Source organism: Columba livia, chromosome 10, assembly GCF_036013475.1.
Source record: "Columba livia isolate bColLiv1 breed racing homer chromosome 10, bColLiv1.pat.W.v2, whole genome shotgun sequence".
NCBI lineage: Eukaryota > Metazoa > Chordata > Aves > Columbiformes > Columbidae > Columba > Columba livia.
Genome location: NC_088611.1, coordinates 6,129,553 through 6,155,138, shown reverse-complemented (window position 1 = coordinate 6,155,138; position 25,586 = coordinate 6,129,553). Strand labels below are relative to the sequence as shown.

The window sequence follows — 25,586 nt, the reverse complement described above, 5'->3', positions numbered from 1 at the left end:
GGCTCAAATAATATTTAAAATTAAAAAAAAAATCAAATACATTGTTTGGACTTAATTTGAAATAAAGACATGCATGCAAACACAACCATCAGTCCAGTGATAACATTTCTCTGCAAGAGGCTTTTGTCACCTTTTTTTTACCACCTGACACATGCCCACGTGCAACCAATGTCACCCTCTCCCTGGCACGAAGGTTGGGAGAGTCCTGCTCCCAGCCCAGACAAGTATCAACACCTGTTTCAGAAACTGCAACTTGCTGAGCATCGCTGATGCCCTGTCCACAGCAGCAGCATCCAGACCTCTGCAGACAGCCTGTTGTTCCCTAGTGATGGCTGCCTGCTTGGCACATTCCCTTTTGACTTTGTTTTGGAGCAGGGAGGAGCACAACCGTGTCCTGCCCAGTCCAGGACACCCAGGAGTGGCAGCTCTGCTCAGTCTCAACCCTGTGTGGTTTGGGTTTGCCGCAGAGCCATGGACCTACTGCCCTTTCTCTCCGCAATTCAGTATCTGCCAACTCACGCGGCACATCTCAACGTGCTTCCCACCTCCATCCAGCAAGAACATCCTCCTTTCACAGGCTGGGAAAACAGGACCTCCTAAAACCACATGGAAACAAGAGACAGTCTCTGGAGGCAGAGGTTTATTTTTTGAGCAACTCTTTCCCTTTTGGGCAAGATAAAGAGTGCCTAAAACTATCTGCAAATAACCTCTGTGGAGGTAGCAAGTGCCTCGTAGGAAGTTGCTGAAGTGGCACATTCAGGCTGTCACTGATCATCACTTTCCTGAACAGACAGCTCAATGATACTACTTTCCTTAATTGTATAAAGTCAGGAGATCAACAGTGCCATGAAGAATTCATGGGGAAAGCAGACAACATCCATCCACCTTGCTCCAAAGAGAGACCCTGCAATCTGCAGGTGGTTGGTAAACAAAATGAGAGACACAAAATTCTGTGAAGATGCTGGTTCCATTTTAACACTGTTTTAGCAGCAGGTAAGATTTGATAACCCTGTGCATCCACCGACAGAGGCTGTGTCACCAGAGGAGTTGGCCTTTTTCAAGGTATTGAACAAGAAAAGGAGATACCATCATATCCGAAGCACCGGAAGCAGAGAATGATTTCTGATAAGACTAGCAGACTCAGCCTTTCCCCAGACGCTCTCCCACCTGAACCTGCCCTTCCAGCATGTGAAGGCAGTAACCTCTTTGGTTCAGCAACTTTAGGACTTTCCCCTGGCAGCCAGAGAAGACACAAACTTGTGGCCTGCTTCACGTGTGGCTGTGGTTGGAACTGTCTCCTCTCCAGAAGCTTCAGAGATGCTTAGATGAAAAGCAGCAGCACAGTTCAAGCCAAGCCCGGGTTAGTTCCTCATCCCAGCCTACAATGTGCTTTTAGAGTGGGCAGTTTAGAAGGATCAAAAGGATGAGTCTGAGGATTCACAACAGACCTGCACAGCCAAATGGTGGCGAAAGAGAAGCGTGCTGGGGTAGGAGACAGCACCAGCCACAGGCCTGGTGAGCTGCTAACAAAAGAACTCTCTACATGGATCCAAAAGTTATAGTGCAGAAAAACAAGGGCAGTCCTCCAAAATCAGCACGTAAGGAGGCACCAGGGACTTTGCAGGAAGGACTTCGAGAAACCCATGATAAAAGCAAGAGATGTGGGAAAAAAATGCACTAGAGGCTTCCCAGAAGCAACCTCCAGGACAAGCATGGATGGGTGCAGGTGGAGTCCCTCGTCACAGCGAGTAAGGGAAGAGCATGTAGCGAGAGCACCGTGGGCAGGACACAGTATGGCAGACTGCCTCATGGTAAACTGCAGTGTGGGCTACCATGATCTCCATGAGGGAGGATGAAATGGACTTTAAACCAGGTGCAGATGCTGCCCTAATGGAGGTCCAGAGACACTCTGGGGGTGTACAGGAGTGTGAATGCTTCTGAACCAAAAAGAAAAGATCCAGGAAAACATAAAAGGCAAAAACCTGGCTCAGGGAGCAGATTATCTCAGAAGGTGTGATTTGTGAATCGCTGTACGCTGCTTCAGTTGCCTCCCCCCACCAAATCACAGTCCTCACTGTAGTTATTTACACTGAGCCAGTCCACAAGGACCCAGAATTTAAAATTGGGAGGAAAACCATCATTTGCTTCCAAAGGGAGGAGAAACTAGAAAATGCACAGCACAATCAAATGCAAAACCATTTGCTCTTTCAACACCTATGAGCACATTTTTCTTTTTACGATCCATTTGGAAAACAGTGTCTTCTGCAAAGAACAAAAATAATCCTCCCATGAGGCACCCCAAGGCATGGCAGTGGTCCCAGAAGCAACCAGCTTCAGATCCACGTGACATTACAGAGCTTAATGAGGGTGACATGTACCACCACGCACTGAACACACCTTTGGGCAACGTGGGGAGGCAACAGCCCTTCTCAAAATTGTGAGCTGCAGCTTAATTCAGGCTGATCCCGCTTGCTTCAGCCATCACAACGATGACAGCCCACCACCCCACGCCCACCCTGCTGTTGAGAGCTTGAGGAACCCTCCTAAAATGCAGAGTTTACTTTTTTTGGCATTGCCAGATGAGACTCCAGTACATCCTGATCTCTGTGTCGTGGCTGTTGTTCTGAGCAGCCCCCAGTATTCTCCCAGTGACTGGCAACTGGTAGAAACTGAGGGTGCATTTTAGGGTGCCCTTGAAGGATTTCAAAGCCTAGAGATCATGCAAACATGAGATAAATCTGGTTTTATGTTCAAAATACAACCCTTTGCTTTGAGGGGGGGCATTACTGCCAATGCAGTCAGGCAGAACAGTGGCTTCTCATATAAATTGGGATCCCATTTGCATTCAGATTAAAACAAGAGAAAATTGCCAGCAAAGTGGGATCAAGAATATTTATAGATCCTGTTGGCATGATGTATGTGTCTCCCAAGCAATGGTAGCTGAGTACAAAATTGAGAAACTTCAGCAATCGGTGGGGGAAAGGAGACAGACTGCAATGACTTTATAATGCTTTATACATTTTTTGCACAATTTTGGTGCTCAAAGAAGGCAGCTATAACCAAAAGGTTTGAAAGCAAAGGTGAATATAGCAATGCTTTGTCTTTCTAGAAAGACCTGATCATCTCAAGATCTCAAAGCACTTTCAAACTTGGGGAGGACTTAACTACATCAGGGCAAGAGCAGTAAGTAAACTTAGGTCACATACCAAACCCATTGCCTGTGCAGGGATGCCAGTGCCTTACACCTGCCCTGCAGGTGCTCTGAACATTGGAGCACGCTGCTCTTATTCTCATAATGCAAAAGTCTGTAAGAATGGAGCTCAAATTTCTAACCTTCTGTACTTCCCAAGCAGTCTCAAGCAGAGGTTCACGGTGATACAGATCTGTGATGAGAGTGAAGAAGAAATACACTTGTTTCCCCCTCTGCATGGAGAAGGATTTGAACACAAGCTTATGGGGGCAAAAGGTTAAATGCTACTTTCAGTAAATGTCCACAGGAAAAAAACAAAACAAAACATAAAGCACACACAAAACAACCCAAAACCAACCAACCAAGCAAAACCCAACCCAAACCAAACAAACACACTAGAGAACAGGTATCTAATTGACTTCACAGGCACAGAGAAAATAATAGAAAGTCACAACCTGGGTGTTCTAGATCCAGCTTATTACCTACTTAATTAATTTGTATTGCTTCCTTTATTTCAGAGTGGTTGATTGTAGTTCAACACCAACCTTTTCTTAATTGACTTTAAATAAGTCAAAATGAGCCTGATTTAAAATTTATGGCTGTCTAAACACCATTCTTCACCAATACAACTGGTATAACCTCACCTCCTTTTCTACTGGTGGGGCTATGTGTTTTGGCAAGCCTTTCAAAATTGAGTTAATATTCCAGCACAGAGCACTTCCAAGGGAGATTTGCATAACTTCTTATTCCCAGAACTGCTCAAAACTCTATCAGATTTGGCTCTAAAAGCCTCAGCGCTGCTGGGAGGATTTGTGCATACCAAGGCACAGCTATATCACTATTTGACCTAGGTAAGGTAAGCTTCCTACCCCAGCCTCAATGTGCCTCATGAAATCACACCCCCCTTTCACTTATGGCCTGTTTCACACCATGCTGGTCTTCCAGTGTAGCTTCCGCTGTCCTCACATGGACTCCAAAGTCAGCACTCCTCCACCACATGCCTCAAGGATCAGAAGTAACTGTGTTTCCCGCACTTCTGCACCTCAGCTGTAGCTCCATCAAACTCTTGTTCCTCCAGAATTTGGTCTCTCAGCAGAAAGGGGGCACAGGGTGGAGAACAAGCAGGCAGAAGACACCCATGATGCCACACCAACATCCATCCATGTGCAGAAGAAGCTGCCATCAATCCATCGTGTGCTGGAGCTGCTGGTGAGCAGTCAAGTCCTGCTCCTGCTTGCCTTCTCCTCCCACCAGCACACCACACTGCCACCACCGGACTGGCATTTGAAGCCACTGTGTTTCCACACAGCCATAAAGCCAACAGAAGAAATAAATGGCTCTGGACAGGTGTAGGTGGGTGACACACAATGTGTCATTCTCCTAAATTCAGGTTTGAACTGAAAAAAGGAAACAAACTTCTGAGGATTCTACAACTCAACTGGTATTTAACGCTCCTGCCTATCTCAGTAGCTGAGTATATTTCTCCGTGCACTTGAGCATCATTTTATCTGCTCTTCCTCCATCACAGCTCTACTCCACAAAAACATAAAGAAAAATAATTACAGAAACTTCCTAATGCAAAGAATTAAATGCACAGGTTTCCCCCCCCACCAAGTTGATATAGTTGCAATTTAATTTGCTACACAGTTAACCCAGGTAATAGAGAAACAAGGGAACGAAAACCAGGATCACAAAGTTAAGAAAACCAGGAAAGCAAGGGAAAAATACACTAAAAGGTAACTGCCTAGTAAAGGACATGCAGCAAATTCCACCTAAATCAACTAGTGGTGGAGAGCAAAGGCAGATTTGTTAAATCACACTCAATTTCTTTGTTGGGACCCTCCTCCAGAATGAATACATAGCCTGGAAGGCCTGATACAAAGGATGGATGTTGGGACATTAAGCATTGGGGCTGAGTCACTGAATTGCCCTTGGCTCCTTTGCAGTGCTTGGGAACTGGGAATTCCAGACACTTTGGTGTCCACAACACAAAGAAAAAGTACAGAAAATGTATAGAAAAGCCCAGAGATGTTGCTCATACTTGTACCTCACTGGCTGCTGAGTACAACACTGAAAGCAGAACAGCAAACTATAGCTTGGCAATACCAAAGGCAGGAAATCACGTATTTAGCATCCAGCTACTACTCGACTTAACATGCATGAGAGAACTACCACCTCCTGGAGCAGGTGACTCCCCAAAACTCATGGCTCTGGCAGAAAAGTTTTGGCAGGCGTTCGACCCCTATTCCCTAGCTAGCACTGGCTCCACATATTGCCAATGCAATGAGGACCTCTTGCTGCTTGTGGCCAGCGCAGAGATCCAGCAGTGGGGATAACCACTGGTGCAGAAAGCTGAGATGAGCATCTGTCACTCCCAGGCACCTCTGCATCACTGTCACCTCCCCAGCTTTGCCCTTCCTATCTGCCTCCTAAGCCAGAGCTAAGTGGGCCAACTGAGCCAAGGCTGGTTGCTTCTGGGATATCAGGGACCACCAGTGGGGCAGGGAAAAAGCCTCTCATGGCCTTCTTGGTCAGCAGAACTTCAGAGACAAGTCATCTGCTTGACATACCACATGTCTACGTCACCTGTCAGCCAGTGTGGGACACAGCAAGCTCCATGGCAGGATTATCAGCTCCACTCGAATAAGAGTAATGAAACAATGCAAACAAGAACAGGGCTTAGTCACTTGTTCGAGTCTCATCCCCTTTTGTTTTTACAGGTGTACAGTGCACGGAAATTAGATGATTAGCTCATCAAAGCATCTGTCAAGCAGAGAGACAAACCAGCTCTTTACAAATGCATCCAAGTGACAAGACCTGTCGGATATGGGCTGCGGGAAATCTCTGAGTCTTATTTTTGGATCTTTTATAATCAGCCTTACCAGCTTATTAGTGATCTCCAGCACATCAATGTGGAGAGGAAAGATAAATGTATAAAAACATGTCAAACATGGTAATCTGAAAATGGTGGGTTTTCTTGTGAACGATGTATATCCTTGCACTTCTACAGCACCTCCTTTTAACAAGAGCTGTACAGCTTGGCCTTTGCTCCTGGAAGATCTAAATCATTTGCTAAATTATTTAAATGGACTAAGTTATTTTATTTTTGTATTCTTGAATTCGGACACCTTAAAAGGAGTGATTTTAAGGCATTCAGTTGTCAGCAGGCTTTGCAAATCAACAACAAAATTACTCACATGCTTAATATCAGATATTTGCTTCACTGCTTTTCCACATCAGGTGAGAAAGGGTGGTGAGAAGTTTAAAAGCCCTTGACTAGAGCTCAAGAGATTAAAATTAAACACCAATCTCTAACTCGGGCTTCTCGTCCAACTCTGGACAAGCCACATCCCCCCACTGGAAGATGGGGAAAGGTCGTCCATCTGCTGCGCTCATGTCTGGTGAGACCTCAGGACACAGCACAATGCTCGTGGGCATGGGGAAATTCTAGGTTCAGTTAGAACCACACTGATGATTGGGATATATGGTGGCAATCAAGTGCAAAGGGCCATTTAGTGGCCTTCAGGAGCTCAGCAATGGAGCACAAAGGTTTGTTATTTTATTTCATTTTTTAATAAAGGCAAAAGAGCTGGGACTGAAAGGGAGATTACTCATTTGTTCTTAGATCTTCGTTGTTAATCACACCACACCTACTATGAGAGCAGCAGCAAGCTGTTGGCTTTACCACCCGGTTGGCTTGGTGCCACCCAACGCTCGCTCAGCTACCACCGTCTCTTCCTCTGGGACCAACCCGGCTGGCGCGGAGAGGGGCGAGCGCTCGGACACGCAGCGCTACACGTCTGCACAGCTCCGGGCACAGCCGAAACTTCACGTGTGCTCAGCAGGCGGGGAGGAAGCGAGTCCAGCCAAGGAGAGATGTAATACGTGAAAACAAACGGAAATGACACAGCCCGGGCATGAAGAGACACGTACAGTCGGCATGGGGGGAAAAACTGGTTATAATGTAAAATCAAGCATTACCTGCCAGTTCTAACTAGCTTATGACAGCATGCGCAGAGGCAGCATTCAGCCTCAAACAGCCGCAAGCATAAGGCACTGGTGTGGGGAGAGGGCTAGGAACTTCAAAGGACTAATCATTAGTCTTGCTGCCCTGTCTGCTACAGACACAACAAAACAACCATGTTTAGGAGGTGTAGGCTGGCTAACAGCCTCCTTTTCCCCTTTACCTACTCATGTCACAGCAGAGATGAAGCAGCTGCCATGCACTTCAGGTCACCAGTTTGACCTTGGCTCATCCTTTGATCAGATACAACAGTAGATAGATGCCTCCTGCTGATGACCATGGCCCTTTAAAATATCCATGGTGTTTACCATGCTCAGGTAGTTCCTTCCTCCAACAAACCCAGCCACTCTCTTCCCCAAGATGCTTCACCACGACACAGGCTGCGGTGCAGCACTGCTCTCCCAACACCACACACTGCCTTCTGAAGCAGAAAAGACAACATTTGTGTTGGGCACTGCCCACCAGCACGAAGTTTTCCAACCCCTGCTTGCTGCTCTGTGTACTTTTCACCAGTTTCTCCTTTGGGATGATGCGAGAGGCTGTTGTGTAGGTGGCTGTATAGCCTGTCTGGCCAAAATGGCTTTCCTCCCTCTATCCTTATTCTCATCCTTTTCTCCCTGTTTCTATTAATTCCTTTCCCATTCCTAAGCCTAAGAACATGTCTGAGATGCCCTGCTTGCTTCTAGGTCATGCCTACTTGTGAGCAGGATCAGCAGTACGGTGGCAAGAGGAAAGCCTCCCTTGTCTGGCAGCTCTCCCCAGACAGCAAAGCCCAGTTCCTGGGATCTCCTGAATCACAGTGACTTTCTATCAGAACCTGCAGCGTGAGATGATTCAGTTCAAGTTTAATGTAAGAGTTTTGTGAAGGCTTTGGCAGGTCCCTCCTAATGACTTCACTAGGCAGGACATGGAACACTCACACGGCAGCTGAGTGGAGGGGAAATGCTGCACAGTCACCTTGAGTAACAGCAGCCAGTGGCTCAGAACCTCTCATCCTCTTCCAGCTACATGATACCACTCAATCAGTGCCAGCCCTGGGCCCAAATACACAACACTAAGCCTTCCCTGAAGGTTAGAGGTGCTCACAACTTGTCAAAAGCAGCATGACCTGCTCCTTCAAAACAAGAGGAAGAACGAGGGAGACACATTCATCAGCTCCTAACTAGTTAGATCCTCCTATGAGCTGAGCTATTTGCAAAAACTGATTACCCACCTCTTTCCCTTGAAGCACAGCTCAAGTCCCAGTCTGGCTGCTCCCTCATGCTTCAGCATCTCCTCCCAAACGTATCCTCAGCTTGTTCCAGACTTGAGATGAGCTGTCAGCAGATGTCCTCTCCAGTGGGAGCGGCTGCCCTGTGTTAACAACTCAACACATACACTGGGCAGCTCAGGTGGTAAGCAGGGGAGGCTTGCAGCTGTTGGTGATGCCCACTAGCTGCCCTGAAGACTGTGGGCTGATCATGATCAATTAATTAGCAGACAGGGAAAAAAAATCTCCCTCTTTAAGCATCCTTGCGTAATATTAGGAATTACCTAATACAAATAACTGAAAGAACTAAAATATTTACAGTGTCCAGCAACTTATTGGACTCCAAGAAGTAGCAAGTCAATAATGTACTTCACATTTTCAACATTTTCTTGGTTATTTCCCTTTTCGTCCTACTCACAAAAAAGCCTGGAAATACTACAGCAACTGCTGAGCATCATGATCCTTTTGTAGAAAACACCACACTGGACCTGCAGTGACACAAAACCAGACAATCAGAGTATATATTTTTCATAAAGTTGGGAGCACTGGTCCCCAAGGGCACATACCAAGTCACTTAGCAGCTATCCTGTCATAATAGCTTTCAGCTTTCCAATATAACTTTTCCTGGGTTTCCTCCAAAAACTAATAAGACTAAAGCTGCCTGGAACAAGCTCACTCTGTAAAATTTCCCCCACTCACCACTGGACAGCAGATGTGTGACTGCAGGGCTAATGCCTTTGAGGATTTATTCGTTAGCTAGGTGGTCTGGCCAGGATTCTTCCTGTCGCTTCCCCTCATGGACCTGTGCGCAGTTGGGCCATTTCCAAAGGCAGCAGCGGCACCCCCAGGCACGTCTGACCACACCAATAACTATCAGAGCACCTTGGCCACCCCTCCACGTCGCACAACCTCCCCTGTAAGACTGAGAGTAGAAATGCAATGAGCAGTATGAGTGCTAATAGCCTGAATTCATCAAAGGAGCCTGAGTGAATGCAGCACCTGGCTGCTACCAAAGTTGGTGAGAATTGGGTACCTCATTGTCCTAAGTCCAGACAGAAATTGCAGTCCAGGCATTCCCATCCTAACCAACCCAATCCCATAGGTAACTGCTCAACTCATCACTGTGATCTGGGGATTAAAAATCAACCATTCACACAAAGAATGTGTACTTGTTGTCTAGGAGCCAAGCAGTACATGTAGTGGTCAAATCCCAAAGGCAAATGACTTTGCTCTTCATATTTCACTCTTCATGAGTTCTCAAAGGGTGACATTATCATTAATATCTGCATGAAGCTTATTCTGAGTGGTTTCCTGGAAAATTACAGCTTGTCAGCAATTAGCATAAAATGAGTAGGATTTGAAGGCAGGACAGCCCATCATAAAGAGCTTTTCAGACACAGCTCTGATGCTGGTACTTTAAGCAGAGTATTTTAAGAATGATTCCTAAACAGCTACAGGTCAAGAAGATTTTATTATAACGGATGCAAGAAGGACTGACAGTCTAATTTACAACTGAAATCCAAAGAGTTTCTTGCTTTTGAAGAGAAAGTCTTTCTCCTTGTCTTATAATTTCCATTTAGAAGAAAATCCCCTGCAATGCACATCTGGCTTTTCATTTGAGCTCTCCAGAAGGTCCTAGGGAGAGACCATCAAAGACAGGTGAGTGCTTAAATACTCCAGGGCTCTTCTGTGCATCTCCTTCTTTAGAGGCCAACTGAAACAAGAGCAATAATTTTACTTTACTCTAAGGAGTCTGCGTAAGATTTCAGAGAAGGTGGTAATTCTTGAAGGTGTGCATGTGGATATAATCCTTCAGTTACATTCCTTCTGTCCTGATTTGGACAGCTGGTGGGTTTGTTCATCATCTGTCACATTGGACAAATAAGAAGAGGATGTCAGAGCTCCCTGGGAGTCTCCTTTGGGCCATAAGGTGATTCTCCTCCATGGCTGATCCTGAAGTTGGGATCCCATCCCCTTCCACAGTAGGGCTGTGCATGCACTTCGATGCAGGGAAGGAGGAGGTTCAGCAGCATGAGAGCTTCCTCTCTTCTCTTTAAAAATACCAGATAATTAATCTTTCTACCATTACACAGGTAAGGATATGAAACTAGACACAACAGCCTAGAGACAGCCAGGAGAGCCCAGGTATCCTTCACCTCCTTTGCCAGTGCTGAAATGTACCAGCTAAAGCTCCCTCTGTTCCACTTCAACCCCAAAATTCTGCCAAATCTCCAGTGCCAGAAATTGCTGCCCTCTTCTTCTGGGATTATGATGCATTCCTTCCTCAGACTTACAAACCCATTTCCTTCTCAGTGGCAGAGGATTAAATTGCTTTCAGAATCAGCGGAAACACTCTGTGCTCTTACAAATAACGTATTAGTATTAGGGTAAATTAATCTCTGATCTCATTCATCATTTGCTTCGGTCTTTTTGTAGACAATATATCAGTCTTTTGACAGCACAGATTTCTTACAGTATCAGAGGGAAAGGCTTTGGCATCTGGTTTAGCCACTGCAGCTCCAGCAGCATGGGAGTGCGGGGTGTCGAGGACAATCCTGATGCTGTTCTTGGATGCCAGCAATCCAGTTGTAACGACCTGCGATGGCTTTCCCTGAACAGAAACATCACAGGCCCCGACAAATTACTCATTTTCACATGGCTTCCTATGAGTAACCTTCATCAGAAACCTGAGGATTCCTCACTGCATGTTCATCTGTATCAGCCTGCTTACGTGAGGGCTCCACGTGCTCCCCGAATGACTTTCCTTCCCACTTTTCTCATTGTCTGTGAAGTGATGCAGAAGTGGATTAAATAAGCTATCATCTTGGTTAGTGATAATGAGAAAATTGAAACAAGCTGTTCCATAAATGTGATCATTATCTAGTAAATTAAATGAGATATTCAAAGTGTCCACCCAGCATTGACCAAGGAACTTCTCTTAGTCTGCACTTCTTTTATCTGGGAGAAAAAGGAAATGATCACAACCTCCCACAAACCAGAGACTTCAATGGACGCACTGTCATTAAAACCATCTGGCTTTCCACACTTGCTGCAATGGACACAGCATGGTAACTACCGGCTGTTCAAAGAGCGAGAAATACAACTCTGGATATTGCTGGTGCTAATGGCCAGTTAACAGGGACCAGATTTTTGAGGTTTGTCTTCTGGAGAGCGGGGCTGGGGACACCATACGTCACCAGGGTGAGAACTGCTGTCATGTACATACTACTTAGGAGTCCACTGCAGATCACCGGGGGCTGCAGAAATAACTTGGGGCTGGAAATCTACTGAACATGTTGAAAAAAAGAAAACTCAAAAAATTCAAAGGGCAAAGTAGAAGAACAGTTTTCTGATAGGTGGATGAGTGAGCAGAGCAGTCAGAGCTTTATACGTGGTTGTTTCTGGGATGTCAGTGAAGGTAGAATAAGGGGGCAATCAGCCTATCCACCTCTTTCTGTCTTCTGCCTATATGTCTGAAACACTAAGCCTCAAGAAAAAAATGCACTTCAAAAATCCCCGCAGAAATCAGGAGTTTGTATTTACTGTCTTGCTTTACCATCCAAAACATCGACAAAAATTTTCATTGCGTTTTTCTTCACAATTCTGTTGACCCCATTTCCTTTTCCAGAGAGAAGGATAAAAATGTGTCCCCTCCAAACCAGTTTCTCCTCATCCCTGACAAAAGCTGACTATAGAAGAGTGCCTGCTCCATGGCTGGTCTCTTGGCCCCAGCTCTCTGCTCTGTTCTGGGATGTGGAGTGTTTGCAAGAGACAACTCGAGCAGCCTGTGGGCTTCCCCAGGGCAGGGGGAGCTCCCATACCAGCAGCCCAGCAGGCCCGGGGGTGGCTGACATGTCCCCAGTCCACACCAGGCCAATCTGCTGTCTTTACCCCAGCTACTGGCACACCCTGATGTGGGGTTGCTCAAATGTATGGGATCTGCGAGAAATCTGGCCCTTGAGTGGGTGAGCGGTCTCACAACATAAGCCATGCAGAAGACACATCCAGCAAGCTTGTATCTAATGGTGCTTCAGCCTGCAAATGCTTGTTAGATGCTGTCGCCAAAGTGCAGCAGCTCTGGGTTTTTTGTAATTTATACAAGAGTCTCAACAAACCACAAACAAGTGACCAAACCCTGAGATGCAGATCAGGCCCACAGTATTCCTCAAAATCCAAAACTGCCTTAGGAAGTGTGCTGCTGGAGAAGAGGAGCACACTAGCTGCTCTCCACGAGCACGCTTTTCTCCAGCGAGCCCCCTGCTCTCCTTTCCTGACAGTTTATCCTCAGGACAGAGAAAAGGTGCAGGCAAGGAGCACAACGAATTAATCCAGAGTCCGGAGCCATCTGAGCCTAAGGAAACCCTCAGTGGCAGCGGTGGGGAGCAGGAGCTGCAAGCTCCAACTGGCCATCGGAGGGCAAACTGCTCCAAGCATTGCTGCGTGGTTCAACGCTGGCATTGCTGACTTTGCCTGCAGTCAGCCTCCTTTCTCGAAAAATAATCCAGGCCTGCCTTCCAAGGAGCTTTAATTATTTGGATATTTTGGAAGGGCTCTTATTTCAACCAGACAGAAGCACTGGAAAAGGCAGTGAGTGAAGCAGGACACGCTGGGAATGTCCTGCAGCTCCCGGGCCAGCACAGGAATTCCTCTTTTCCCAATGGCAGAAACATTACGACAGGCTTCTGCACAACCCAGTCAAAGCAGGCTGCTAGGAAACCTCGGAGACGGTTATAAATAGGGATTGTCCTGATCTGGTGTTAACTCTTACTGGAGTGGCTTCTCGCTGGGTACAGACATCACCACCACTCCGCAGTCTCTCCACTGTACTGCCTTTGATCGCCCCAGCTCCCCCTTGTATTCTCCTTCATAGCTCATTTGTTTTCCTCCTAACACCACAGAAATCAACCCAGAATGGCCATTTTTGTGGCTGGCCTGTTTTCAGCATGTTTTCTGGTTGGCCTGATGGCAATTAGCAGCACCAATTAACAAGGAGTAGATAGTGCAGCCCATCACCGCAGAGAGGGTCAAGGCGGTCAGAACAGGACCTGAAGATCTCGCTATCTCAGCAGCATTCTCATCTGTCTGCACACACATCTCCACTCCTTAATGCCATAGCATTTTAGCATGGAAAAGCAGCAAGGTGGCTTCCTTGAAAATATCTTCGCCTCCTTATATTTGTGAATTTTAAGAAAATGATCAATTGAGCTTCTCGTGCCTGGGCCAGTTCCTGAGTGCTTTATTTCTTTTTAGCCCTCTGTATGGCCCACAACACAGAGCAATATTCTAGCTGGAAAGCAGTAAGGATTATTAACATCAAGGGAAGGCAAACTTCAGAGCAGAGTGCCAGGACAGCTCCAACAGGCAGTCCTTATGGCTGCATAACACTAGGATGGAGAAGAGCCTCCCTCCTTCTCAAAAACAAGAAATGTCCCCAGTACACCTCCTTCCACTAGGGAGAACATGAGTCATGCTCAATAAGCAGTGAAAGATTTGGAGTTTAGTTAAAAAACTGGGAAGCAAGTGGATGTATATCTGCTCTCTCAAGCCAGCTGTCACCTGAAAGTCCTTGGAGGAAACAAATGGAGTTGCTCTATTTCTCCATTCCTTGAAGTTTCATGAAGCAATCAATGGGCAAAGCTTGTTCAAACACCGTTGCTCGAGCGGACTGTCACGGAAATAGATTGGGTTGAAGTCAAAAGGCATAGATTGCAACCAGGTTTTGACAAGAAGGTTTCCAAGACTACGAGAAACAAAGCAAATCTGTGACTGACTGATCGGCTGTCACACCCAGAACAAAAACCAGCCTTCAAAACTTTTGAAAAGTGCCACAAAATGAACTTGACAACTACTGTCACCTCTGCTTGGCTGATAACAACCCACCCTGTCCATGGGACAGGAAGGACCAAACAGTCCAGGCTGTAGTTATCTCAGTGACCACATGGAGTTGGAGGTGCAAACCTGGTGACATTTCTTGCAGACCTGGCAGCCTTCCCAGTGCCATTAACAGTTTTGCTTGAGTAAGCGCCCATGAGGGTCCAGCAAGCTCCAGTAAGCACCAGCTCTGCTTGGTGAGCGGAGACCTTGCCAGAGCAGAAAAGAGAAGCACTCATGCAGAGAGGCAGGCGGCGAGGAGCGAAACTAGTTGGAATTCAGCGCAGGAGAGCAGGGAGAAACCGAGCACCAGCCGCAAGGGCAGCTGCCCTGTGCTTGAGCCGCTCCTGGCCGACACACAGCTCAAATCCATCTTTAAATCCTGACAGCGAGGAGATCACGGCCCTGCTAATCCCACACTCTCACATCTGCACAGCTCTATGGCGCAGCAGGAGGCCGGGACTGCTGTGTATTTAGTACCAACATTTTCAAGGTGGTCTTGGTCCTTTTGGTCTGCGCAGCCCTTTGCTGGGCCTGAAGGCTAAAGCCACACAACAGAAGCACCTATATTGTGTGAGGGAGTCTCGAGAGTCCACATGAAGCATGATCCACAGCCTGGGGATGAGGGACAGACCTTCGGGGACTGAGCTCCCAGTTATACACCAAACCACCAAATCACAAACTGACTGTGAGCCCGGGCACTGCACACAACCGGATCGCTCAGGCACTGCCGGTTCAGGATGCATCGTCCTCGCACAAACCCTGCCAAGCTGCTATCCTTCAGAAGCAATGGTTCACCACGGATTCTGCAACACAACAGGCTAAGCCAGGCAGGATGTCTTTCTATTTTTCTTCTGCTCCAGTGGGAACAGGCATTTGACAGCACCTGATCCCACACCGGGCTTAAAGAGAATGTTTCCAGATCATTGCACAAATAATAATAATATTAACGGAATTACAGGAAAACCTTGCTTTTCTAACTCCAATTCCAGGTTGAAAAGCAGTGTTATTAGCAGTCACACATGAGCTCAATTGCTTTGATTAAAGAGCAACTGTGTAATCTCTGCCTGGACTCAGTCCTGGGTTTTAATGCCTGATTAACCATCCCCATGCCAGGATTATTTTGCATCTTTGCGTATTTTGGAGTTCTACATTTCCATTTATCACTACAGACAAGGAAATGTTTAAACCAGCTCATTTGCACTGTCAATTTAAAGCACTGTGTGTGAGTTTGTGGCTGAGTGGTGGCTTCAACACATTTCAAAGGGCTTTTAGGGGGATCTACCACTTCTCAGGGAGCAAACCTAGGACAGGACACTCTCAAGTCAAGGCAGGGTGTCACTGTATGTCTCATCCCTCCCGCAAGACACCAAATATCACCTCCAGGAAATCAGCAAGTTACCACCAGTTTCAGTAGAAGTGGTTAAAAAATTGTCTCTTTATCCTGGGAATGTTCAGCCTTCCATAAGAAATATAGAAAATAAAATAGGTTTTAGGTTTTCAGTTTTTCATTTTCCAGCACAACTCAAAATTGCTGTGGAAAATACAAAACTTACTGTGTAAATTGTTTACATATCAAATTCTAAGATTCCTCCTAAGAAAAAAAAATCAAAACCAGCTGGAAAAAACTTCCTGGCCAGCTGTAACTACCTGCCTCCTAAATAGTTTACTCTGAGCAGCTGGATCTCCTTATTTACAGGCACTTGTCCAGTCTGCCTCCCACACCTAGGTCTAGCATCTTCCTCATCTACCGCTATGAGCCCTTACATCCCATTTGACATCTCTTAGGACCACCTGAGATCTCTCTTCTCCTAAAAGAGGACAGCAGTACATCTAGAGGAGCACAAACCACACCAGCTTTTGCTGCTCTCCTTCTGTCTGTAGCTCTAATTGTGCTGATGCTGACCCAAAGCTGCCGTTCTTCAAGAGTTGCCCATGCTGGGCTTCTCCCTCGGCATAACTGTGATGCATTGACCCCAGGGAAGAGCGGCAGCTACGCTGGACTGAATAAGGACCTTAGTTGGAGGGCAGGCAACAGATCCATGGCCCCTTTGGCACAAGACAGACATATCCAAGGTTTAGAGCCAAGAGTGCTTGCTGTGAGCAACACCTAATGTCTCCAGCAACCATTGCTTCTACACAGCCCTATCCAGTTCTCCCATCTCCTATGTATTGCTAAGTATCATACTTCATGGTGTAATTTTTGCTGCAGCACAGAAGAACAAGATTTACAAATTGGGCACGGTGAGATGGGGGAAAGGAGAGTTGGCCTTAGTCGCTACCTCAACACCAAAGAAGTAAAGAGAATATTTTCACACCAGCGCCCTTAAAAGAGAACAAAACATTCCTGTTAAATCAGGTAACTGGGTCACAGTATTGAGCTGATGAAAAGCAAAGCCCTAAAAGATATCCATGCTTTGGGGTGGTGGTGTGGAAATCTTCAAGCAACATCTCCACGAGTAACAGCAAAATGAAACAAAGAGCATTTCAGGTGATTCATGTGCAGCTCCCGCATGTCCACACCACACTGCAGCCACCAGAAAAGGCTCACTCATGTGTTAAGGCAGTTCTGCCACAGCCTGCCCTAAGCCTTCAGCATTTTCTTCTTACTTTGTTTTTGCATGTGTCTAATTATTGAGGATGTTCATAGAGAAATGGGATCTCTGGTCTCTGGAAGCCCATCTGCTCCCACTGTTTATTTCCTGCAGTTATCACAGTGGTCTCGTAATGAATTCCAGTGTCACAACCACGCTGATGGCTCTTCCCATGGGGAAGGTGCAGGGAAACCACCCTGCTCGAGAAAGCAGGCCTGCAGTACCCAGCGGACCCTGAAGACATGGGAAAGAGCAGAAGGTGGCCCCCACATTTCATGAGGCTCCCACCAACGAAGGAACATCTGGGAAACAGGATTTGCTACAGCAACATGTCGCTCCAGGCTGAGAACCTGGGGACCTGCTCTGCAAAGCACTGCTGGGACACTGCGCACTTCCAGTCCCCCAGAGCTGGTGTCCCACTGAGGTCACTGGTTGGGCCGAGAAGCTGAGCTGACACAAACAGTCCTGGCTGGCCAGAGAAGGCCTCAGGAACTGGCTGAAGGGATTACTCTGGCCATGGGTTTTCGAAGGCTCAATAGCTTTGAGGTAGATCAACCCATGCCCTACCTCTCAATGCAGGCCTGTCACCAGCAGCCTCCATGACTACCTCCTACTGCAGCAGCCACCTGAGCAACAAACTCCTGGAATAAAGAACTACAAGAAAAAGGTTAAAGGTACCAAAAAAGGGATTAAAACAAACTATGCCTCCACTCTTGCTTTGAAAGACAAGTCTTTTCTTTTAGGCTTGGTTTCACTGAGCCTTCCAGACTGCTGTGAACTCGACATAGTCTCCTCGAAGTGCCTCTTTATTCCCACCAGCTCTGTGACCAGGCTCTGCAGCCACTTTCTGCTCCTCTGGGGAGTCTCCAGCTGGTTTCTTGGGCAGTTGGGTCCCTTTTCAGGCTGGCCCTGCCTCCTGTCTCCATTAGGCTCACTGCCCTACAGCCAGCTTGGATGTTTCTCCCCAGGAGTGGGCTCCAGCGCTCTCTGGGAAGGCCGACCTTTCCCTCTGTCAGAGACAGACCCAGAGCACACAGCCAGGGTAGAGCATGTCCTGCCAGGACAGAATCAGAAGCGGACACGGAGCAGACTATGCATACTATCAGATGGTCAGAGAAGCCAAATTTCCCAAGGGAATTAATCGTACCTCTAGCACACATGCTGTGGAATAGTTCACGGGGCAGTCTGGAAAGAGCAGAGAAAGCAATACTCCACAAGTCTGCGCACAAACTTTCAAATGAACCGTGCTCACATCTGTTTTCCACCTGTCCTGCATTCCCCTTTCCTGCATGCTGCACGCCTTGAATGTCTGCGAAGGCTTTGCAAGGCTACTGGCAAGCAAAACCGAGCTTTGCTGCCACCCACCCAGCTCAATATTTGGCTCCACCAGCTCAAGGGAGGAGCTGAGATTTGTCCCCAGCTTGTATGTACCTGCCTAGTCCATCCTATCTGCACTGTGCAGCAGGGAAGCCTTCACCCAGGTGACCTCTCCCTCCTCAAATGCTCCCAGAGATGTGGTGGCCAGCCCAGAAGCACAGGCAGACCAGGGGCATCCAAAGCTCCATGGAAAGTGCATAGGCTGCACCACTCTGCCCCAAGGATTCATACAGTAGGGATAACACTTTACATTTCAACTCTGCTTTCTACAAGCATGGCAAATTAATAGGGTTTCCTGAAAAATGCCCAGGAACAGACACAGCTAAGGTCTCATTACAGCATGCAGATCCTGCTCACCTGGGCTGTCTTTGGAGAGGCTCACACAATGGAAGAAACACAGTAGGTTGTCTTAAGTGAGGCACAGCTTTGGGGATTGTTACCCAAAATACCAATTGAAGATGTGATGCTACACGGGAGGAAGAACTTGATCAGGGCTCCTTGTGACCCTGATTGGCAGGATGAGTACATGCAGCACGGGAGAGTGAACACAGTGGGAAACTGAAACTGAGAAAATAAGGCAAATATATGTGAGTGGCAGGTGAGTATCATCAGAAACACCATCAGCTCTGATGGGCTTTGGGTCATTCAACGGGCGGTAAAACAAAACAACAAAAGAGTTTGTTTCCCTTCTTCGCTCTCTTTCCAAGCAGCGTTGGTGAATCCAACCCGGCTCATGCCAGAGTACAACAGTGTGTGTGCCCGCCTTCCTTCTCACTTGCAAGCTTCCCTATTTCAAGATTATACATCTTCATTTCTCCACTTTTCCAGAACAAAGACAGCACTCTTTTGTTACTGTACAGATACTTAGTCATTGCTGAACCAAGCCAGAAAAACCTAGTATGTCAGAAAAAGCATGAATAAAGTATTTGATTAGGGCAAGAGGAAGAGGGAAAGGGGAACAGATACGATATTTGTGTTGCTGATGCACACATTTATTAGAAGCAGTGGCGATACTTGGGTTGCATTCAAAAATTTCACAATAAGGCCCTTAATCATCAAATTCTTGGCTGATGTAGATTAACATATATTTAGGGACTACGGTGGTAGCAAGAAGATTTGTACTTGCTAAGGGTGCATCTCCTAAGATGGATTGTTTTATAATTTCTTTACCTAATTTCTAATAAAATGCCATTCACAAAGCTAATACCCACCACACAAATGGTCCTGTACAGTCGCTTAGGAGTTGCTGCATGTGGATCTCAGTGGGGCTCCAGGGCAGAAAACACAGCATTTTTGGCCCTTTATGTCTACAGCCTGCATTGCTACTCGCTTCAAGTAGAGAGCTTTCCAAATCCGAGCTGACCCATTTCTGCCTGTGGCATTGAGGGCACCTCTTCCACTAATCTCCTGTGTCAGCGCGGTGCAGGAGGTAATACTTGTCTCTGGGACAGCAGGTTAGGGATTTACTGAGTCCCACACATCATGTATTTTAATTCAGTGTCAACCAAGGATAAGCCAAGGACCTAGGGCAAAGTGTGATCTGTTACAATTTCATGCTGAGTGGGTACTGGATTGTTAGAAACGCAGCTCTGGCTTTCAGATGAGAAGCCAAGTCTGAACGGCTGCCCAGCTGTACATGCTCCAGATTTAGGGAGAACAGTATATTCACATTTTCTCCCTTCTGTCGCCTAAGAGGACTTAACGTGGCTGAAACTAACAGTGATGAAAAAAATTTAAAGAAGTTTTTTTGTATCTATAAAATCAGAAATGGTGCAGTCGCAAAACAGAAAGTGGATAGAAAGAAATGCATTTCTCTCAACAATGCCAAGAGGTTTTGGTAACAGTTTTGGTAATGGTGCTGTGGAGGGCTGGGTGAGCGGGGGCAGAGGAGAGAGGCGATGGGCAGTGACATTTACTCTGCAGACGTCCGCACGGCTCCCGTTCGCTCCCTCTGTAAACGGCAGCGGCCTGGCCAACCCTTCCTCGGGTGGCAATTGCTGTGCACATGCACGGCACTGCCCGTCGCTCCCCACACAGGGACCCTCAGGAACCATTCACCGAGATGTGCATCACACAGACACTGCTGGAGAGGTGCCCCTCACTGCAGCTTTGGACCCCACCTCTTCGCACCCCGCAGGCTTCTCGGTGCAGAAAAGGAGAGGGGGAGCAGATTTGCCAAGGCTTTAAAACACCCCAGTGCCATTTCTACCCTGGCACATCCTCCAGCTTCTGTGAAAATTGACTGGAAGGGTAGCTGGTTGTTAACAAAAACTGCTCCTTTTCACAGTAAAACACAGCGAGCCTCTGGGGTTCACTTTGGGACTACAAAGCTTGTTTGTGCACTGGAAGGCCAGGCAGAACTATCCCATCTGACTTCCAGTACACCCCAGACTATTCATTTTCAGTCTGTTACCCTGTATTACACTTAATTACCCCAGTATTAAGATTAATGGCTTGTGTTGATTATGGCCTATCTCAAAAGAGAGACTATTACAGCATTTAAGACAAAGCAGTCTCTGCTGGGGGTGATTTGTCCCCAGGGCTTGCTGTCCCCACTGCCAAAAACACAAGTCTTGTTGACCTTTCTTCGCTTTGTTTCAGCAGCCAAGGATGTTTGCACTGAATTACCTCACAAGATAAAGGAACCCTTTTGTATCTGGGGTCTTCCCTCTGTGAAAGCACTTGGGCACTAATGTCAAATTGATTTTCACTTCTCTTTGCCTCATTAAACAGGTCTCTCACCCTCTATGCCTATTTTCTCTAGTTCCCATCTCTCTTTTTGTAGATCTATGCTGTACCTTCTCCAGGTTTTCAAACAACCTATTAAGAACCCAGAAGCAGCACTGCACCTGTGGCTCATAGTGGAACAAAATCTTGTGATGTTGCAGCCTTCAGCATCACCAGGTGGGACTTGCTGCTCTACACACTTCAACCAACAGCAGCACCTTTGCCAACGGAATCTACCTCCAACCAAGGTGGGTTAAAATAAAACTGAGGCTGATAAAAAGGAGAAAACAACAACAAACAAACCAAAACAAACCAGCTGGATTCTCCTTTGCTCCTGTTATGCAGGGACTTGGGAAGCCTTTCTGTAGAGGAACATAATCCTTTAGCGTTAGCTGTAGCTGCTTTGGGCTGCTATTAGATAGGAAACATCTTGACATGGTTCAGAAACTGCCTCCAACAGTGCTCCTAAGCCAGATTTGCTACTCTGTGGCCTGGTAGACAAGTGCAATCCTGTATTTCTCAGGCAAATAATCTCATCTTCTCATACAGTACTAACCATCACATTACCTTTTTAAATCCCCTTACTTTTTTGTGATCATTAATGGGCAGAACTTGGTGCTGGCTGATCTCCTAGCATGGCAGCCAGACAGCCCTGGGAAGGACCACAGACTGTTACATTGTCACTTAACTCCATTGCTGTGGTGGAAACCTCTCCGTCCCCTCCCCTCCTTGCTTTTGGGAACAGAAAGAGGATGTAGGTTTCCATGGGTTTTTTTTGGCCTTTGGTCCAAGAACAACTAAATCTTTGGTGAGCGAAACAGTCTTTGCCTAGGTGATGAGATCTTCCTCGCTAGGGACTGCCAGTGCAGACAATTTGTCCTGGCAAGCTATCAGAGCACGGGTAACTGAGCATAGGTCAGCGAGAAAGATGCATTTTGAGCCTTACTTCATCCCTTCTCTTCCCTGCTGCCTTGCACTGAGATTAGAGACTACCTTGAGATGGGACGAACAGAAATTAACATCACCAATCCCTTTTTCTGCTACAATCCTTCTTTTCCCCTGAGCTCAGCCCCAGCACAGAGCAGACACACCGGTCACGGCACGGCTGAACAGATTTTCTTATTATTATTCCGGCTTTTTGTTGCTGCATTGTTTCCCCCTTCAGACCAAGCTGAGCACCGAGCTGGCTAAGGGCACTGCAATGGCACAAGAAACACATTTCAATCTGGTGAGCAAGCACACACCTTGGAAACATGTAGAAAGGAAGATGTGGTGTCTTCCTCTGGGCTTTCCTGCAGCTCTATTATGGTGCTGCCCAGCAGAGCCTCCTGTAGTTCACTCCATGAGCTAATCGAGACCAGGTTTAATACAGACCCTAGCAAAGAACTGTGAAAGCAAACCAGCCTCAAACCTCGCTAAAAGTCCTCATTTAACTATTAAGCTTGCTTAAGTCTACCTGGAGGATGAGATTGCCTGGACCAGACAATCTCCTTTCCTTATCAGTCAATTGTATTGCATTTTAATGTCAAAATAACACTTTCCTATGACAACGATATCTTGTTCCCTTAAAGACGTATAAACACGCCAGTGCTTACTAGGTAGGTATCACCACTGCTCTTCTGGGCTATTTATACTGAGGATCACTGGAAACACCTCCAACATGAGAAAGTAGCCTCCCCATTTTCTCTTCTATACAACCAAAATGGTGCTATGCATGTGAAAATCAGGTGGCGAAAGCAGCATCCCTGGATGCTGGTACAAACAGGCTGCTCAGACCTGTGGCCCAAAAGGTTCATTACCTGGGGGCCCGTGGGGGCAGAGCAGCTGCAATCTGGCTCTGGCTCTCCTGCATGTCCTGACTGTTTTCCATTCTCAAACAGTCTGGCAAGAGCATCTGTGAGGCTCCATAAATTAACATTTGTGAAATGTTTTGAGCTCTCGAGATAGGAACGGCTATAAAATCCCCCAGAACTATTGATGTATTTTATTATTTACTAATGCTGCTGTCACACACTCAGCCTGGAGCTCTTAGAGCATTTTGGACACCGCGCCTGGGCAGGGGCTCGAGCTCTGCAGCAAGGTGACCCCCGTGGGCTGCAGAGAGCCATTTTTATCAGCAGTTTTGCACGGGACAAAGCCAGCGGAGAAAAGCAAAGCGAAGCAGAGGGCAAATGCCTCCTGAGACCGAGTCAGGTGCTGGCTGCCCAGGCCTCCTGCAGCAACGCGGAGGCTCATGGACATGGCTGGTGGGACAGGGCTGGGTGTCACCTCTAGGTGGGAAGCATTGCTCCATAGCTGTGTCCCAAAACACAGCCTTAAGACAGCAAATCTTGCCCATGCAGCTCTGCGTCCAGTCTCGGCTCAGCAGGGACAGGTTTGTCCCAGCTGGGAGAGGCTGGCAGGTCAGGAGGGCAGAGGAGCACCCACGACCCCTTGGCCGCAGGCTGGACCTTCCCTGACGGGAGACTCTGCAGCCAGCCAAGCACGTTTTTCTCTGCATTGTGTCTTTAATTGAGGCACAAAAGCCGTTAGTTTAAGTGGGTTTAAATGGTTAAAGGCACTTGTTCCTCTGAAAAGAGAATGAAATTGCTATTGACACCTCCATAAAAGAAAGGCTTTTCAGGCACAGTATGAAAGCAGGGGATGAGGAGCCTTCCTCACTTTGCCTGCCTGCAATTAGATCTGCAGCCTCCTCCTTTGCTTTCCTTATAGAAATAGGTATCAGTATCTTCAAAGGAAGAGAAACTTAATGGCCTCATTGGCGGTTTGATAAATAATTAATGCTGCTACATTAATCGGGAAGTTAACTAAGGCCTGGAGAGACACCATCTTTAACGCAGAAAAGCATCTCTGGGCAGTCACACCAGGCACTGGGTCAGGGAGACGCACGATGACCTATACGCACACCGCATCAGTCAGAGAGAACAGATGAACAGATGCTAAAACATTCCCCTCGCTCAGTGCCAAGCACTGGGGGACTTCTTTTTTCTGAGGGTAGAGACCGGCGGGTATGTCAGGCTTCCTTCCCTCACCCAGCTGTCTGGCACAGGACGGGAGCCCCTGTGTGCATGACTCCACCAGCGCATCGCGGCAGAGCTCCAAGCAGCCCATCTGCTGTGCCTGAGGTGTCACCGAGCAGCAGCAGGTTGTCCCTTGGCTCAGAGGAGTTCAGCTCACTTTTGGCATGACCGACAAGGCCACCATGCCCCACAAGGAGTCATGTCAGTACCGCGCAACGGCACTTGCAGCCACCTCCATCCCTGCTGCGTGACACACAGGTTGGCATTTTTATCCAGCTCTTCAGGTGTTATGCTGGAGATGCTCTTTGAAAGCGAAGCCTTGTGCTTGCTGGGCTTTCTGCAGTGCCTCCTACAATGGGCCATCACTGCTGTGCTGTAATACAAATAAATAATATTGCACATGACTCACTGGTTGTACTTGTGAAACATGAGGAAAGAAGGTAACAGCCAAACATGTTTAAACACATTGGCCCAATTGATATTCTTAAGAAAAAAACAGCAACACCGTGCCCATCGAAGCCTTCTCAGATAAATGCTAAACGTGCCACTGAAAATATCATCTGTTCAGATTTAATCATCCTCCGTTCACCCTTTCCAAAAATAAAAAAGAAAAAAAATCTTTCTGGCTGAAACATTTGGTTCTTGCTCAAGAATCTGGTCTGAATTTTATTAAGGTTTCCTGGAAGTGGAGATCAAGGGACTGGTTTGGGGCTCAGAAAAAGCCCTCTGGCAGGATGAAGAAGAGAAAACTGCCAGAGACTGAGACTGATACTTTGTCATTCGCTTATTGGGAACACTGCACAGGACTGTTCCTGCTAATTAAAACCAGCAGTGACCAAAGCTCATTTGCAGAGATTGGGCTTTGGCCAAGCATTTGTGTGTGGATGAGGAAATGAGATCATAAAAGTCACGACTGGCCTCCAAGCTCAGGGTGTGTAATTGCCTCTCACACCTCGCTTCCCAGCTCCTCCAAATACCACCTTTCCTAATAAAAGTGGGAGCAGGGCTCCTCACTTCTATTTTGAGATGGAGTACCATGGAAAGGGACCAAGAAAATCCCCACAATGGAACTGTCCCTGGTACGAGTAGATTAAAACCGTCCTGTGTTTGGCCCTCATCCAGCTGGACGTGGCTTCGGTATTTGTGACTTTCACGTAGAACATTTCTTCTCAGGTAAAAAATAAGCGCCACTGTGAGCTTAGCTAAAATGCGCATTGAGATCTGCAGGATTAGCCAGAGCAAGGGCTTGCTTTACAGTTCGGCAAAGAGCAGCCTTTGCTGCTGGCCACAGGTCTAAAGGGGTGGCTGAAACGTCTCCACGGGCAGAGGCACTGACTAGTTTTCCCCAAAAAGCTGAACTTGTCACACTCTTTTATCAATAAGGTAGGTAGGACTGGTGAGCTGATGTGAGCAATGCCACAGAATTGCTGCCTACTTAAACAGATATATATATATATAGGGGGAAAAAATACACACTGCCTTAAGCAGATAGTGTGATTTAAGTCGCAGTACACCTACGGGCATGTCCACCTCC

General features: G+C 47.0%; 1 protein-coding gene across 22 annotated transcripts in view; it reads right to left on the bottom strand.

The window, feature by feature from the left end:
* The window catches only part of DUSP7 (dual specificity phosphatase 7), a 330,623-nt gene that overhangs the window by 52,920 nt on the left and 252,117 nt on the right, over positions 1–25,586 (bottom strand). Inside the window, exon 1 of one of the 22 annotated variants that reach the window (XR_010475042.1) lies at positions 8,428–8,946. The exons of 19 other annotated variants lie outside the window; for them this stretch is intronic. The gene's annotated coding sequence lies outside the window, so the exon portion shown is untranslated. Of the gene's footprint in view, positions 1–3,333; positions 3,349–8,427; positions 8,947–25,586 lie in introns of those variants that run through there. 2 more of the 22 variants (XR_010475038.1, XR_010475041.1) reach the window with 2 other exon arrangements.